The sequence below is a fragment of the Mustelus asterias genome, unplaced genomic scaffold (genome assembly GCF_964213995.1).
Source record: "Mustelus asterias unplaced genomic scaffold, sMusAst1.hap1.1 HAP1_SCAFFOLD_35, whole genome shotgun sequence".
Taxonomy (NCBI): Eukaryota; Metazoa; Chordata; class Chondrichthyes; order Carcharhiniformes; family Triakidae; genus Mustelus; species Mustelus asterias.
This window is the reverse complement of record NW_027590117.1, coordinates 825,350-842,007: the sequence shown is the minus strand read 5'-3', so window position 1 is coordinate 842,007 and position 16,658 is coordinate 825,350. Positions and strand designations below refer to the sequence as shown.

The 16,658-nt window shown below is 44.5% G+C and overlaps 2 protein-coding genes and 3 non-coding genes across 5 annotated transcripts in view; 4 read left to right on the top strand and 1 right to left on the bottom strand.

Moving 5' to 3' along the window:
* LOC144482316 (uncharacterized) overlaps nt 1-16,658 on the top strand; it is a 233,002-nt gene that overhangs the window by 50,423 nt on the left and 165,921 nt on the right. The gene's annotated exons all lie outside the window — the stretch shown is intronic.
* LOC144482317 (uncharacterized) overlaps nt 1-16,658 on the bottom strand; it is a 474,174-nt gene that overhangs the window by 347,526 nt on the left and 109,990 nt on the right. The window lies entirely within an intron of this gene.
* trnad-guc (transfer RNA aspartic acid (anticodon GUC)) lies at nt 7,025-7,096 on the top strand. Its single transcript has one exon. It is a non-coding gene; the product is annotated as a tRNA-Asp (tRNA).
* On the top strand, nt 13,792-13,863 carry trnam-cau (transfer RNA methionine (anticodon CAU)). Its single transcript has one exon. It is a non-coding gene; the product is annotated as a tRNA-Met (tRNA).
* trnac-aca (transfer RNA cysteine (anticodon ACA)) lies at nt 14,642-14,721 on the top strand. Its single transcript has one exon. It is a non-coding gene; the product is annotated as a tRNA-Cys (tRNA).

The following is a 16,658-nucleotide window of genomic DNA, read 5'->3' as shown; positions in this document are numbered from 1 at the left end:
TCTCTGCTTTAAATTCCACCGGCGTCTTTTCCATTCATTCGAACAACTTATCTATGTCCTTTTTGAAGATTTGCACGATCCTCATCAGAGTTCGCAACACTTCTAAGTTTTACATTATCCACAAATTCAGGACCTCTGCCCTGTAACACATTACCTAGATCACGAATATATGCTGATGCATTTTCATAGTATTTCTAGCTTGTGTGAATAGACAAGAGATTCGCTGCAGATTGAAGCATTTAACGAAAAAATGAAGCGAATGTAAATGTCTGTCTATATACTCCACGTAAAAGTCACAAATGCATTGGTGTTGATTTCAAGAGATTTTATTATCAGTATTAACAGAAATTAGCAGAAAATGATTTTGATCCATCGACCTCTGGGCTATCCGCTGTGCCACTCTGCTACAGCACTCTGAATTTTTGCTGCCTATTAATGTAGCGAGAGAAATATTCATTGCTGTATTGTTATTTAACCCAACACCAGTGTGTTGTCCATAGTTGACCTTGAGAATGACTGCTGCAGTCCCTGAGGTGTAGGTACCGCCACAGCGCTCGTAACCTAATAGTTTTCGGGAGGTTGTTCCAGGATTTTGCGACAGTGAAGGTAGTGACATTTTTCCAAGCCAGGATGGTGAGTGCCTTGGAGGACAATTTCTAGGTGTTGGTGTTCCCATGTATCTGCTGCCACTGACCTTCTGGGCGGTAGCAGTCGTGGGTTTGATTGTGCTGTCCAAGGAGAGTAGATGAAGAAAAACTGTTCCCATTGGCAGATTGGAGAAGGATCGTTTTTAATGTGCTGAGAGTTTAGGACCTGGAAAACACTGCCTGAGCGTGTGGCAGAGGCAGCATCAAATCAGGATTGTCAGGGGAAAGGGATTAGCACCTGAAGAGAAAGGATTTGCAGGTTTTTGATACAATGACCGGGAAAGGGTCGAGATGAGTTGTTCTTGTACAGGACAGCACACAGACAAAGGGTGTAATGGTCTCTCTCCTCTCTTTTGTATCTATTCTAAGATTCTACAGGTGCTGGACGCATTCTGTCTCCGGTACAACATAAGTGTGTGATATTCCTTATCAATCCATCTGAGACACTTTGCAAATCTGTACTCATTCTACCCGGAAGATATCGAATTGAAATTGGGCCTTTTGGTGCACTGAGTACATGATTCTGCACGATCTTCTGCTCAAATCTTTAATGTAACATCATCTGCTTGTCTCTGAATTTTATTCTCCATCTTCTCATTACCTAGATTTCCCTTCAATACAGCTGAACTAATCGAGTCAACTGCTCCAGCCTATAACAACTTCAAAATTAAACCGACTACATGGGAAAGTACATTAATATTGAATTCTCTATTGGATTTAATGCTGACATCCAATCATTAATTCCTGTTTGATCTGCCTCTGCAACATTCCCGGCTCGGGTCACTGTCTGTGTGGAGTTTGCACATTCTCCTCGTGTCTGCATGGGTTTCCTCCGGGTGCTCCGGTTTCCTCCCACAGTCCAAAGATGTGCGGGTTAGGTTGATTGGCCAGGTTAAAAAAAAAATTGCCCCTTCGAGTCCTGAGATGTGTAGGTTAGAGGGATTAGTGGGTAAATATGTGGGGGTAGGGCCTGGGTGGGATTGTGGTCGGTGCAGACTCGATGGGCCGAATGGCCTCCTTCTGCACTGTAGGGTTTCTATGATTTCTATGATTTCTAACAGGGACAGTTCATGGAAATATCTTCCTCTCTGTTGCAGGTTCAGGTTGCGGCCGGTAGGTGGCAGCACACACTGGTAGACTGAAGTTTAGTAAGAAGTTTCACAACACCAGGTTCAAGTCCAACAGGTTTATTTGGTAGCAAATGCCACTCGCTTTCGGAGCGTGCTGCTCCTTCGTCAGGTGGAGTGGGAGATGTGCTCACAAACAGGGCATACAGAGACACAAACTCAATTTACAGAATAATGATTGGAATGCTAATCAAGCTAATCAATGCTAATACAGCTTCATAGATAGAAACCCTACAGTGCAGAAAGAGGCCATTTGGCCCATCGAGTCTGCACCGACCACAATCCCACCCAGGCCCTACTCCCATATCCCTACTAATCAAGTCTTAAAGCTACAGGCAATGCGAGTGGAGAGGGCATTAAGCACAGGTTAAAGAGATGTGCATTGTCTCCAGACAGGACAGCTAGTGAGATTTTGCAAGTCCAGGCAAGTTGTGGGGGTCACAGATAGTGTGACATGAACCCAACATCCCGGTTGAGGTCGTCCTCATGTGTTCGGAACTTGGCTATCAGTTTCTGTTGGAGGGATAGACAGAGACAAAGTCTGCTCGGCCAGATAATGCATCAGTGTCAAAAATCCTTGTAAATTTTGGTTTGGAGAAAAAGAAGCTGCAGTCTTAGCTCTCACTGATATTGTAGCAGAGACACATTATTCATCCCACAATCAGTAACAGTGCTGCTTTCTGACAGAAGGGATGGGGAGCGGCGACAGAACATAGAAACGCTGTAGTTCAGAAGGAGGGAATTTGGCCCACTGAGTCTGGACTGACTGTAATCCCACCCAGGCCCTATTCCCACAACCCCACACATTTACCCGGATCATCCCCCTGACACTGTGCATTCAATCCCTCTGACATTTAGCGTGGTCAATCAACCTAACCCACACATATTTGGGCTGTGTGAGGAAACCAGTGCACCCGGAGGAAACCCACGCAACCCGGGAGAAAATGCAAACTCCACACAGGCAGTGACCCGGGGCCGAAATGGAACCTGGGACTCTGGTACTGTGAGGCAGCAGCGCTAACCACTGTGTCAACTACTTTGCCGCAGTGGCATTCTGAATGGTCCAGTAGTAATCAGTGTGCAGGATCAGAGGGACCTGAGGTTCAGAGAGATCTTTGAACGTAAGAGGAGATTTTGAGAGATTCGATCGGAAAGTGCACTGAATCCTTGGCTTCATCAATCGAGATACTGAGTATAAAAACAGGGAAGTTATGCTCAATCTTTATAAAGCTCTGATCAACTGCAGTTGTTTTAGGATTGCACCCAGACCCGGGAACCACATTCTCGGAAGAGTGTGAGGGTCCATGGGAGGGAGAAAAGGAGATTTACCATTTTAGATCCAGCGATGAGGGATTTTAGATACAAGGTTTGGTTGAAGATTTCGAAGTTTCTCTCTTTGCAACAAAGAAGATTGAGTGGTGCAGTAAGTGACGTGTAAAAGAGTATAACATATTGAACTAAGGTACACAGGGGATGTTGCTGCATTAGCTGCGAGCAGAGGGATTCTGGGGATCAGTAGTGAATGTTTAAGACAGGATGTGTAGGAGATATAGGATCCCTATAGTGCTGTATGAGGCCATTCTGCCCAGTGATTCTGCACCGACTCTCCGTCAGAGAATCCCTCTCCAACCCTGTAGCCACAAGTAATTACCCTGCTAATCCCCCTGACACTAAGGGTCAATTTATTCTGGCCTATCCATCTAACCTGCATTGTTGAAGCTGGGATGAAACCGGAGCACCAGAAGGAAACACAGGCAGACACGGGGAGAACATGCAAACTCCACACAAAGGGTCACCTGGATTCGAAACATCAGCTCCTTCTCTCCTTACAGACGCTGCCAGACTAGCTGAGATTTTCCAGCATTTTCTCTTTTGCTTTCAAACTCCACAAAGGCAGGCACCCAAGAATGTAAAAAGTGGACTTTAGTTTTCGCTGGTTACAGCAGTTGGAGATTTCCCTTCAATTTTCTGGTATCCGGAAACCAGCGGAGCATCCAAAAATAGAACTGACAGTTAATCTCACCACAGTAGTTATTCACATGGCGCTGGCACCCGCCGCTTTCATGCGTGTGCTAACGCCGTGGGCTAATGGATAAGGTGTTTCACTTCGGCGATCATGATGACGATAATATCAGAAGATTGCCGGTTTGCGTCCTGCCGCCGTCGCTTTATGCAGAAATTTTCTGGTGGTATTTCAGGAAAACCGTGATATGCCTCGTCAGCTGAAAGTTCTGCATTTATTGCCAACATTGCAGGGCGCCTTTTCAGAAAGTATTCCCTTGTTGTTCTGTTCATTCAATTTTCTCAGATCATTAATTTTTTGAGTTCCGAAAAATCAATCTTACCTGTGTGATCCTAATATATTATTGATGCTCCAGAATAGAGCAACAGGCTTTGCAGCAATCGGTTTCGTAGAACTCTGTGGGGGGAACTCTAATCTCCTCAGGAAGAGGTTTAATAAGGACCGGAACGAACTGTTTTTGTTTACAGGGATGAAAGACTGCGCTGGTAATCCAGGGGCCAGCACTAATATTTGCGGACATGGAGTGAATTCTACCATGGCAGCTGGTGAAATTTAAATTCACTGATTTGATCAAAGTGGAATTGAAAACTGGTTTCAGTAATGGGCGCCTCGAAACTACCGTCGATTGTTGTAAAACCTCATCTGGTTCACCAGTGCACTTTCGATAAAGAAGTCTGCCCGCCTTACCAGGTGTGGCCTACATGTGTCTCCAGACACAGAGCAATGTGGGTGACTCTTACCTGCCCTCTGAAATGACCGAGTAAGCCACTCTCAGTTGAAGGGCAATTAGGGAAGGGCAACAAATGTTGGTGCTGCAGGTGACACCCACAGCCCATAAAAAGTAGTGTCATTGAGAACAAAGGAAAGACCTGGTAAAGTTTTGACTGCTTGCATCTTTCTTTTCTTGTAATCACAAGGCTGAGGTGTGGCCTGATGCTGGGCTTTAAATTAGTGAAAGATTATTTTAAAAATCATTTCGATAAAATGGACCAGAGAAGGGCAGATAAAAATGTACCTTACCCTTTCATACATGTCGTTGATAGTTGGTAGGTACCTGGACTGCGTGGTTAGGGCTCTGAATAGTGAGGACGGATAATGGAACACATCACACCAACACTTCTGATCCATTTTCCTATTTCCTCAACAGATGATCTGCTCGCACTCGTGTTGATGTGGAGGCGCCGGCGTTGAACTGAGGTGGGCACAATAAGAATTCTCACAACACAAGGTAAAGTTGGAATCACAAGCTTTCGGAGATGTGTTTAGGGAGGTTGACAAACACGGCATCGATAGACACAAATACAATAGTACGATAATTACAGATTGGAGTGTGGACAATGGTTAGAATGCGAGTCTTTTCAGGTAAAGATATAGACAGCAAGGGTGGAGAGAGGGATAATCACCGGTTAAAGAGGTGTGAATTCTCTCAAATCAGGAGAGTTAGAAGGATTTTGCAAACTCAGAGAGTATGGTGAGGGTTGTGTGTCCTGTGGCTTGAACCCAGGATCCCGGTTGAGGCTTTCTTCATGCATGTGGAAGTTGCCTGTCAGTTTCTGCTCGGCGATTCTGCTTTGTCGTGTGCCATGAAGATACCCGAAGATCGGAGGCTGAGTGGCCTTGACTGCGGAAGTGTTGCCCGATTGGAAGGCAATACTGCAGCCTGGTGAGGCTGCACGCACTTTCCGATGGTCGAGTGATAAGGATTCGGCGCTTTTCACCGCCGTGGCCTGTGTTCGATTCCCAGCCAGGCAAGCTACTTTCCATGCCCAAAACAAAGGAATTTCATTCCCAAAAGAAATTTGGTATGTCAGCTATGATTCTCACCAGCGTTTACAGATGCACCAAAGAAGCATTCTTCCTGAGTCTATCACAGTTTGGTATGGATCCTGCTCTGCCTAATACCGCAAGGAAATACAAAATGTTATAAATGTAGCCCAATCCATCACGCAAACCAGCCTCCCATCAATTGACTCTGTCGACACTCCCCGCTGCCTCGGCAAAACAGCCAGCATAATTAAGGACCCCACGCACCACGGACATACTCTCTTCCACCTTCTTCCGTCGGGAAAAAGATACCAAAGCCAGAGGTCACGTACCAACCGACTCAAGAACAGCTTCTTCCCTGCGGCGATCAGACTTCTGAATGGACTTATCTTGCATTAATTTGATCTTTCTCTCCACTCTATCTATGACGGCAACACTACATTCTGCACTCTCTCCTTTCCTTCCCTGTGAACGGAATGTTTTATCTGTCGAGCGCGCAAGAAGCAATAATTTTCACTGAAGGCGAAAACATGTGACAAAAATAAATCAAATCAAATCAAGTGAAATGAAACAACTGATCAGATCACATCAGACTCTGGCGAAAGGCGTGTTTTTGCGCTGCAGGGATTACGTGGTTCTATGTTGCAGACACTGCTTGGAAATCTGTTTGGTTTTCGAATCCGTGGCCGAACCATGGACAGTAGAGCTTTAATTGAGCTTCTTAAAATTATCATCGGAGAAAGAGAATAATTAACTTCAACTTCATGAGTTCAGAAACGGGTTGGAAACTTCGCTCATTTTCCAGTGGCTCACAGAAATATGCACCAATAAGATTTTAACTGAGGCAGCTTTGAGCAAATGTATCTATATCAAACAACTGATGAGATGGTCAAAGCCACAGAAATAATTTTTCCATGATCCTGTGAGATTGGGGATGATATTTTCTGTTTTTGCTCAATCCGCACCTACCTCGGGCAATACAAAAGACAATAGAATTAAAGAAAAGCATCTGAGCTGTAAAGCACTTTGGAAGTTCCAGCAGTTTGGAGAAAAAAAACGCATTTCGAGACAAGATAAAAGCAAAATACTGCCGCTGCTGGAATCTGAAACAACAAATGAAAATGCTGGAACATCTCAGCATGTCAGACATCATCTGTGGAGAGAGACGAGCTGAGATTGTCCAGATTGTTCAGATTTCAACACAGGCCGTCTTTCCTCCAGAATTAATAAGAACATGCAGTTTGAAATGAACGGCAAACGCACCTTTCTGTCTCCGCTTGATTCTTGTTTTTTTCATGCATCCATCTCATTCTCTTTCTTGCTAATCCAAAAGTCGGCTGGTGAAAGCCGCTGTTTGCTGCATTAAATGGGACTCCGTATTGGAGAAACGAACTGATCGAGTCCGAACTCAGTTGTCGCTCTGAAAGTGTAAGTGGCAAGTGTACAGTACGCAAAGCATCGCTTCCTCGTTAGTATAGTGGTTAGTATCCCCGCCTGTCACGCGGGAGACCGGGGTTCAATTCCCCGACGGGGAGCTTGTTGCATTTTTATTATGTCAAATTGTACACTCTGGTCGACTGAAGTTTGGACATCAGAGAGGGACACAACAGACAAAAATTGTTCACAATATATTGAACCTGGGACGGTGGAATTTCGAAATACTACATCTGTTGGCCATATCATTTTGAAATCTAGCCGTACCCTGCTTTCCTCTGTAACTAAATTAAATCATTTAAATTATGATAAATCAGCAAGGCTATGTTTTTTAAGTGAATGTATTAGTGCCGGTTGGCATTTTATTTTGAACCAAGTGGCATTTTGAATCACTGTTGTTTAGGATAGTAAGAATTGAATATCCAGCCTGCAGTCTGCATTGCACCTTTTGCTTGAACAGTGAGCATTAAACGCTTAGCACTCCCACTTTCCTATGTGCCTTCACCCGACAACATCTCCCTGCTCCGTCTCACAAGGCAGCCAACGTCGCACCTCCACTTTGTCTTTTGCCCATGGGAGGCTTATCGTGCCCAGTCCCCATTGTGTTTCACTTTGCTCAGTTTTATTGCCCAGATTGCATACAGTTCCAACATTTCAATTCTCCATGAATAATAAATGAATAAATAGAACCATCCCTTGATTAAACACTGTCAGCTTTTAGGGGGTCATTTTCATGAAGTGCTGTGTGTGATTCCCGCCTTTATGCTTCTGTACAAATTCAGTCAAAGGAAAATTACCCAAATATATCTTCAATTCTGCTTCTCACTCACAAAGAACTGAATGGGTGACAGATACAGTTTCAATAGTAGCTTTAAAAGGTAGAGAATGGATTTACAAATTTAAAATCCAAGGGCGACATCAATGCCTGAAGTGGTTTTCAGGCTGTGGCGACGAGAATAACAATGCACATTCTCAAATTTGGATTGTTCAGAACCATAGAATGAAGCCTCCATTGTGGATGAAGGGAAACTTTAAACTGCGCAGCTGTGCTGTGCTTCAGGAGCTTGTTTTCCAGAAATCTCCATTAATCGAAAATGCTGCCTCATCCGCTGAGCATTTCCAGCATTTTCTGTGTTTGTTTCAGATTTCCAGCTTCCAGCTTTGCGTTGTGTTCTGTGCAGATGTTTCACTGGAACAGGGAACAGGTTCTGATCAGCCCTGTGACAGATAGAGTAGAATGTGTCTCCCGACTATCAAGCCTGCGAGATTTGCTTCCAAGCTGTACAGGAGAATGAGGAAGAGAGAAAGGGAGGATCATTCTGTGATGGACACATTTCCTGTATAAAGCTATATATTTCCACAGCTGTCTCAACAGACATAAGATGTTCCAGCACGAGTTGCAATCAATGAAGTTCCTATTCACAGTTCTTGACGCTTTAACTATGAGATTATTGAACTTAAGAATCGTTTCTACATTGTCAAAAATCCATATATGGACAAGTAAAATAAGCTTCCGGCACTCGGCTCTGTGGCGCAATGGATAACGCGTAAAACTTCAAAATAATGGTAAGTTAGGCATTTAAAGCTTGTGGGTTCGAATCCCACCAGAGTCCGATTTTTGATCAGATTAGTGGCAAACAGTTGGCTGTTTCATTGATGTGATTCAGCTTCGGCACCGACATTTCCTGCTCTGCCATCTCTCCATGCTGTTTCTGTTAACTCGGCTCCCAGGGAACCACTGATTCGAGAATAAATCGCAAACGCCGGTGGCTTTCTTTAAGTTTGGTACAACGTTCGCTGGTTGGGTTAGAAATAGTAACTTCTTTTTCAATTAGATATTTCACTTCTTTTGGAAGATAAAAAAGATTAAAGAACACACACGCAACAACACAATTTATAAATAGCTACAATCAATAAATAAATATCAGTGCCCTGCAACAACATTCTGATGTGTCTGCTGCGCTTGTCCTTCCAGGCTGTCGTAGTCGTGGGTTTGGAAGCTGCTGGAAAAGGAGCCTTGCTGAGTTGCTGCAGTGCATCGTGTAGATGGTGCCCACTGCTGTAGTGGAGGGAGTGAATCTTTATGCGTGGGAAGCGAAAGAAGTGGGAAGCTTTGTCCTGGATGGTGCCAAACGTCTGCAGTGCTGTTCAAACTGCACTCACCCAGGCAAGTTATCTCAGGAAACCAAGTGCTCCTCTTTACTCCCACAGTCCAAGGATGAGCAGGTTGGGTGGATTGGCCATGGGAGATTGCTCCTTGGTCTTCAAGGTGCTTGTATAGGTAGATTAGCAGGGTGGATGTGTGGCGCCGCGGGGATAGGTCCTGTGTGCGATTCTCTGTTGGAGAGTCGATACAGACGCGATGGGAAAAATGGTCTCCTTCAGCACTGTTGAGATTGTATGATTGTAAGGCCATTCGACTGTGTTAGAAATTCCCTGAGGAACAAAAATGGAATGCTGTATTTGTAGAATTTACAACATTGGGTTTATTGCAGGTTATTTTTTTCTCTGCAAGATGATGATAATACCTGGATCATGTAAATAAATAGTAGACCTATTTGTGGGGAGTCTTGAAATATGTATTTGTTTCATCTTTGTAGATCATCCACTGTAAAGGTAAAGACAATATTGACGAGCAAGGGTGGGACATTGTGACTTGCACAATTGCACTGATCACTTGAAAGGACTCAAGGTTCTCGCTGGGATTTGAAACCGGGATCTACCTGTTTACCAGGCTGGCGCATTGCTCTATTTGCTCAAGTCAACAAAGAGCCAATTCCCACCCTTCGTGTTCCTTGCAAGAAGGCGCTATGATTGAGAGGTCTGAGCAACATGAACTATGCAATTGGAGGGTTTCATCCTGGTGACAGGAATATTTCTCCACAGCTGCTTTCGGAGCTGCTGAATATTTCCAGCATTTCCTGTTTCTGATTTTGTACCTTCATTACAGGAGTTCATTTAGTGACAACCCAAAACTTGTCTCTTGGACGCAGCACCAGAGAGAGCTTTTCTGTGATCTTCACGCAGACAAGTTCACCCTTCACTTTCCTACACACGTTCTTTTAAATCGACTGTTTTTACACTGAACACCCTGCGGCATTGATTACAGAATCATAGAAGCCCTATAGTGCAGAAAGAGGCCATTTGGCCCATTTGGCCCATTTGCCTCCAAATCTCACCCCACCCTCCATCCGCACACCAGAGTCTCAGTAGTACAAGTGTATCGGAGGAATTCACAAAGACAAGGGATCACCATGTTTATGAGGGAATATAAAGGATTAATCCAAACTCACAAACAGACTGATTATGTGAGAATCTCTCTCTCTCTCTCTCTCTCTCACACACACACACACACACACAGCCATGGCAGATGGTGAAATTTGACATCAATGAAAACATCTGGAATTAAAAGTCCAATGACCACGACTCGATTTTCATAAAATAACACAGCTGGTTCACTGATGTCCTTTAAGGAATGATTTGTTACCTGGTCTGGACCTAAATGTGGCTCCCGACCCACAGCAATGTGGTTGACTCTGAGCTGCCCTCTGAGGCCACCTATCAAGCTGCTCAGTTCAAGGACAATTTAGGATGGGCAATAATTGCCGGCCCAGCCAGCGACACCCACATCCGAGGAATCAATAAAGAAAATTAATCAGTGATTTAAAATGAGGGGATACAGAAAGTCAGTGTCAAAAATTGACAGATACAGAATTAATTTATAAACTATTTGACAGTTCCGGAAGCTGACAGTCAGAACAAGTCACTTGTACACGCACAGTTCAGCTGACAGAATCAGAAAGATCCCAATCCTCATTGAGCAGCAAACAATGCAAAGCACAGTCTGAATACAGACAGGCGCACCACAGAAAGCATTAATTCTGGGTGCATCACAGCTTGCTGTGGCTCCTGCTCTGTCCAAGACCGCAAAAAAAACCACAAAGTGTCGTGAAAGAAACCAGTCCATCACGCAAACCAGCCTCCCATCTATTGATACTTCCCGCTGCCTTGGAAAAGCAGCCAGTTTTACCATGGAGCGACGCACCCTGGTGCCCATCGAGGAAAAACTACAAAAGTCTGAGGACAGGCACTAACCAACTAAAGAACAGTTTCTTCCCTGCTGCCATCAGAATTTTGATTGGACTTATCTTGTAGTAATTTGTTTTTTCTCGACACGTTGCTATGACTGTAACACTACATTGTGCACTCTCTCCTTTCCTTTTATATGTATGGTATGCTTTGTCTGCGCAGCTTGCAGTAAACATTACTTTTTACTGTCTATTGTGTGAGAATAATAAATCAAATCAAATAAAATCAAAGATTATGACACAGGAATAAAGGTAAAGTCGCCGTAGTTGCCAATGACCAGAGGCTGCTTTCCCCCTCAATGGGGAGAGCTTACAGGTGGTGATTTAGCCCAAGGGTTACCAGACCTCATGCGAGGGGCAATGCTGGGAATATCAAACGTGCGATCTTATAGTACATCTGGATTTTGTTAGCAATAAATTTGTATCAACATCTTGATTTTGTTTTTAAATCCGAGAATAATGTCCGACTCTAACAACCTGTCCTGCCACCTTCAATGATTTATACACAGGTTCACACATTTCCCGCTGTCCCTGCATCCCCATTTGGAATTATACCCTTTATTTTATATTGTCTCTTTGCGTTCTTCCAACCAAAATGAATAACTTCATTCTTCTTGCCATGTGCCCTCCCATTCCACCAGCATGTCTGTGTACTTTCGGAGTTCTATTGGAATTTCTGCAGCTCTTTTAACAACCACAGGACTCCTCAAAACATTTCACTGACAATGAAGTATTTTCGAAATGTAATCATTGTTGAATTGCTGAGCTTTTGAACTGTCTGTTCGACGAGGTCAGAAATTCCCATGTGGGGATTCGGAATAACGGCTCCTGGCGTGTCTCTGTGGCGCAACCCATAGCGTGTCATGGTCTGGTGAGACATTCAAAGGTAAAGTTTAAAGAAATCAGCTGTTAATAAACTTGCTGGCGGTTACAGCTGCGATGGTCGAGTGGTTAAGGCATTTGAAACCCAATGGGGTTTCTTCGCGGAGGTTCAAACCCTACCTGCAGCGAATGTGTTTGAAGCTGTTTATTCTCTTTGATCACTTCCAGCGGACAGGTCACTGACTGAAAAATGGATCGCTATTCCTATTGGATTTCGCGAAGGTATCAAAGAAATATTGACTGAACTGTTGGAAAAGAAGACAATTACAATATCTGTTTGATTTCTATCATTTGAGAGCCGATCGTGGCTCTGGGAGAGGAAGGGGTGAGGGCAGAGGTGCGGGAGATGAATGGGACACGGTTGAGCGCCCAGTCAAACACCGAGGGTGGGGATGGAGTCACCCTGGTTTCAGGAAGCTGGAGTCCATGTCAGGAGCGCTGCTTTGGAAAGAGGCATCGGGGAAAAGTTGCGACAGAGGTACAGAAGCCAGGAGAATGGGGATGGCGTCCTTACAGGGCGCGGAGAATGAAGATTTGTACTCGACGTGTGAGTCGGTAGGGTTTTAATTACTGGTGGTCAGTCTGTGTAGAATTGGAAACAGAGAGGTCAAGGAAGGGTAGGGAAGCGTCAGAGATGGACCATGTGAATGTGCGACGGTGGAAACTGGAAGGAAAGTAGCTATTTTTTTGTCCAGGTGCAGACGAGAGCAGGACGCGGCACCGATACAGTCATCGATGCAGCCGATTAATTTCGCTACTTTCCATGCTGCTATGTAACAATTGCAGGTTCGAGTCCTTTCTCTTTATACAAAAATCTGGTGGAACCTCCTGAAAACCGAGCTCTCGCCCGTTAACTGAAATCCACCGTTAGTTCCAAACAGAATTACTTCCCTTGTAACTTTGTTCATTTAACTCTCACTTATCTTTGTATTTTTAGATTAGAACTATTCCACAATGTATGTTTGATCTGGATAAATTGTTAATGTTCCAAACTACAACAAAATGATTTGCATCAATCGGCGAATTGAAATTCTGCGGCGGGAATTCTAATCTCCTCAGGAAGAGATTTAATGCTGAGCTGAATGAACTGTTTTTGTTTGCAGGGATGAAAGGTGATGTCACTGGGCTGGTAATCCAGAGGCCCGCGCTAATCTTTGGGGACACAGAGTAAACCCCACCATGGCAGCTGGTGAAATTCAAATTCACTGATTTAACACATAGGCACATGGATAGAAAACAGAAACAGGAGAAGGCCATTCGGCCCAAACAAACCTGGAATTGAAAGCAAGCCTCAGAAATGGCGGCCTTGAAATTTCCGTCGATTGTTTTCCCACAGAAAACATTTGCACAGAACAACAGAGAAGATTTAACACAAAGGGAAAACTTCTGCTCAAGACGGATCATATTTACAAACCAGGAACACATTTACAGAACAGGGTAATTTGTCAGAACCACAGTGAAGATCTGTCAACGACAGATTCACAGTTCCAAACAGAGAGATCAGTTACACAGCAGAGAGCACAGTTACACAACAGGAAAGATATTTCAAAACAGGGCCTATCTTTGTGTAACAGAAAATCCCTTTTCATATATAATCCGCTTTTCCATCTCAGTATCTTGCTGGTTTGCTCGAAGCTTTTCTGTCTCTCATTGTGTGTGTGTCCTAATAGTCTTTTACTGCTGTTCTGTCTGTCTTTCTCTGTCTCTTACATTCGGGGTGATGTTATGTGTTATTATCCAGCCATTGTGAACTTCCCAAAACGTGGGCCTTGTTTGAAATAAAAAGAGACAGTGAATAGTTTCCTGGCTCGCGGGCAGCAGTAATAAGCAGAGTGGCGCAGTGGAAGCGTGCTGGGCCCATAACCCGGAGGTCGGTGGATCAAAACCATCCTCTGCTATCACGTACTCACTCCATCAAGAAGAAGCATTCTGCTGCTGCCCAAGGGCAAATCTGGGTTTTCTCGACAGTCAATTTGCTTCATCACCTTGATTTCCATGAACGAGTAGCACAGCGTATTTGTCTCAGTTGGTTGGACAGTTTATTCAGCCAACAGCGTGGGATCAATTCCCGTATCGGTTGAGATTGTTCATGAAGGCCGCGCCTTCTCAGCCTTGCTCTTCGCCTGAGGTGTGAATTCTCCGCTCAAATAAGCTCGACCCATTGATGGCTCCCAGAAACAACTGGGACTGTGTACCTTGCTTCAATTTTACAAACAATGGACGAATCATATCTCTGACACATTGTTTAAATATGAAAGCGTGCAAAAAATAAACTGAACATGCGAACTGGATCATCCCAAAAATTTCATTTGGATCATAGTTTTGGAATTTGTCATTTCAGGAACAATCGCAAAGAACCAAAATCCAAAGACATGCGCAGAAAAGCTCCATCATTCGAACATGCAGCCCGTTACTCTGAAGTCAGACGCTCTACCGTTGCGCTACAAACTCACTGCATTGGCTGCTTTTTACATCAGGGTCATGTTCGATGAATTCAACACCAAACCGGGACCAGAGAGGTTAACTGCCTCTCTCTTTACGTTCTCTGGATTTACATCAAATGGAAAAGTAACAGCGAATCAAGATTAACGAGAAAGCAGAAATGCAACATTTTCCTGCGGGAGAATTGTGTTCTTTGTTACGGATGTTAAAACAGTTGGGGAGCAATCACTGCATGACGAGGTAGCCGAGTGGTTAAGGCGATGAACACAATCCATTGTGTTTTGTACGCGTGGGTTCGAATCCCATCCTCGTCGGTAGTGGATTTATTCTATCGCCTTATTAGCTGTGAACTGATGATTCGTTCAGCGTATTGAGGATCACGGAACCAAATGAAGCTTGGACACACAGGCTTGAGGGGTGAATAGTCCAGAAGAATTCCACGTTCCCATATTTCCAATCCGATGAGGAAGCTCGAGCTGACATTCAATTCAGGGCACCAGTTTTGGACAGGAGTAAACTTGTGGTTTCAGAACCTCCAAACCAGACGCCAGCTTCATTTGCGGCCCGAAAAGCAGATTTTGTCTTGCTCAGCCATGAGAACTAGTGCCGTATCAGCTGGATTGGCCATGCTACAAAAGTCCCTCAGTGTCAGGGGACACTGTGCGGTTACGAGGATACAGGCTGGGTGGGATTGTTGTCGGTGCAGGCCCGATGGGCCGAATGTTCTCGTTCTGCTCTGTAGGCATTCTATGAAGTTCGAGGCGGCAGCTTCACTTCTCCGAGAGCATTGATACGCCAGTTCCTAATTTCTTCAAACTTTACCTAAAAATCCGACTTCGATGAGATTCTGACCCACAACTTTTGAATGTTTCACCAGACAACCTTCTCTATTCCACCTTCTTCCATCGGAAAAAGATACAACAGTCTGGGGTCACCTACCAACCGACTCAAGAACAGCTTCTGCCCTGCTGCCAGCAGACCTCTGAATGGACCTCCCTTGCATTAAGTTGATCTTTTTCGACACCCTAGCTCTGACAGGATTTATTCCCACTTGGAAATAAGTGGACGTATCAGTGAGAGGCAACATGGTTTTGTGAAGGGGAGGTCGTGTCTCACGAACGTGATCGACTTTTTCGACGAAGTGACGAAGATGATTGATGAGGGTAGGGCAATGGACTTCAGTAAGGCCTTTGACAAGGTCCCTCATGGCAGAATCGTGCAGAAGGTGAAATCAGAGGTGAGTTGGCAAGGTGGATACAAAACTGGCTCGGTCATAGAAGACAGAGGGTAGCAGTGGAAGGGTACATTTCTGAATGGAGGGCTGTGAAAAGTGGTGTTCATGATGTGGAGATGCCGGCGTTGGACTGGGGTAAACACAGTAAGAGTTTTGTGGAGATGGCGGCGTTGGACTGGGGTAAACGCAGTAAGAGTACAAGTGGTGTTCCTCACGGATCAGTGCTGGGACCTTTGCTGTTTGTTATATATATAGAAATGATTTGGAGGAAAATGTAATTGGATTGATTAGTATCTTTGCAGACGACACAAAGGTTGGTGGATTTGCGGATAGCAATGAGGACCATCAGAGGATACAGCAGGATATAGATCGGTTGGAGACTTGGGCGGAGAGATGGCAGATGGAGTTTAATCCGGACAAATGTGAGGTGATGCATTTTGGAAGGTCTAATACAGATAGGAAATATACAGAAAATGGCAGAACCCTTAGGAGTATTGATAGGCAAAAGGATCTGGGTGAACAGGTACACAGTTCACTGAAAGTGGCAATGCAGGTGGAGAAGGTAGTCAAGAAGGCATACGGCATGTTTGCCTTCATCAGCTGGGGTATTGAGTTGAAAAACTGGCAAGTCTTTTTGCAGCTTTATAGAACCTGAGTTAGGCCCCACTTGGAATATAGTGTTCAATTCTGGTTGCCACTCTACCAGAAGGATGTGGAGGCTTTGGAGAGGGTACAGAAACAATTTACCAGGATGTTGCCTGGTATGGAGGGCATTAGCTATGAGGAGAGGTTGGAGAAACTTGGTTTGTTCTCACTGGAGCGACAGAGGTTGAGGGGCGACCTGATAGACGTCTACAAGATTATGAGAGGCATGGACAGAGTGGATAGTCAGAAGCTTTTTCCCAGGGTGGAATAGCCAATTACTAGAGGGCATAGGTTTAAGGTGCGAGGGGCAAGGTTTAAAAGAGATGTACGAGCAGACTTTTTGCAGAGAGAGTGGAACTCGTTGCCGGGGGA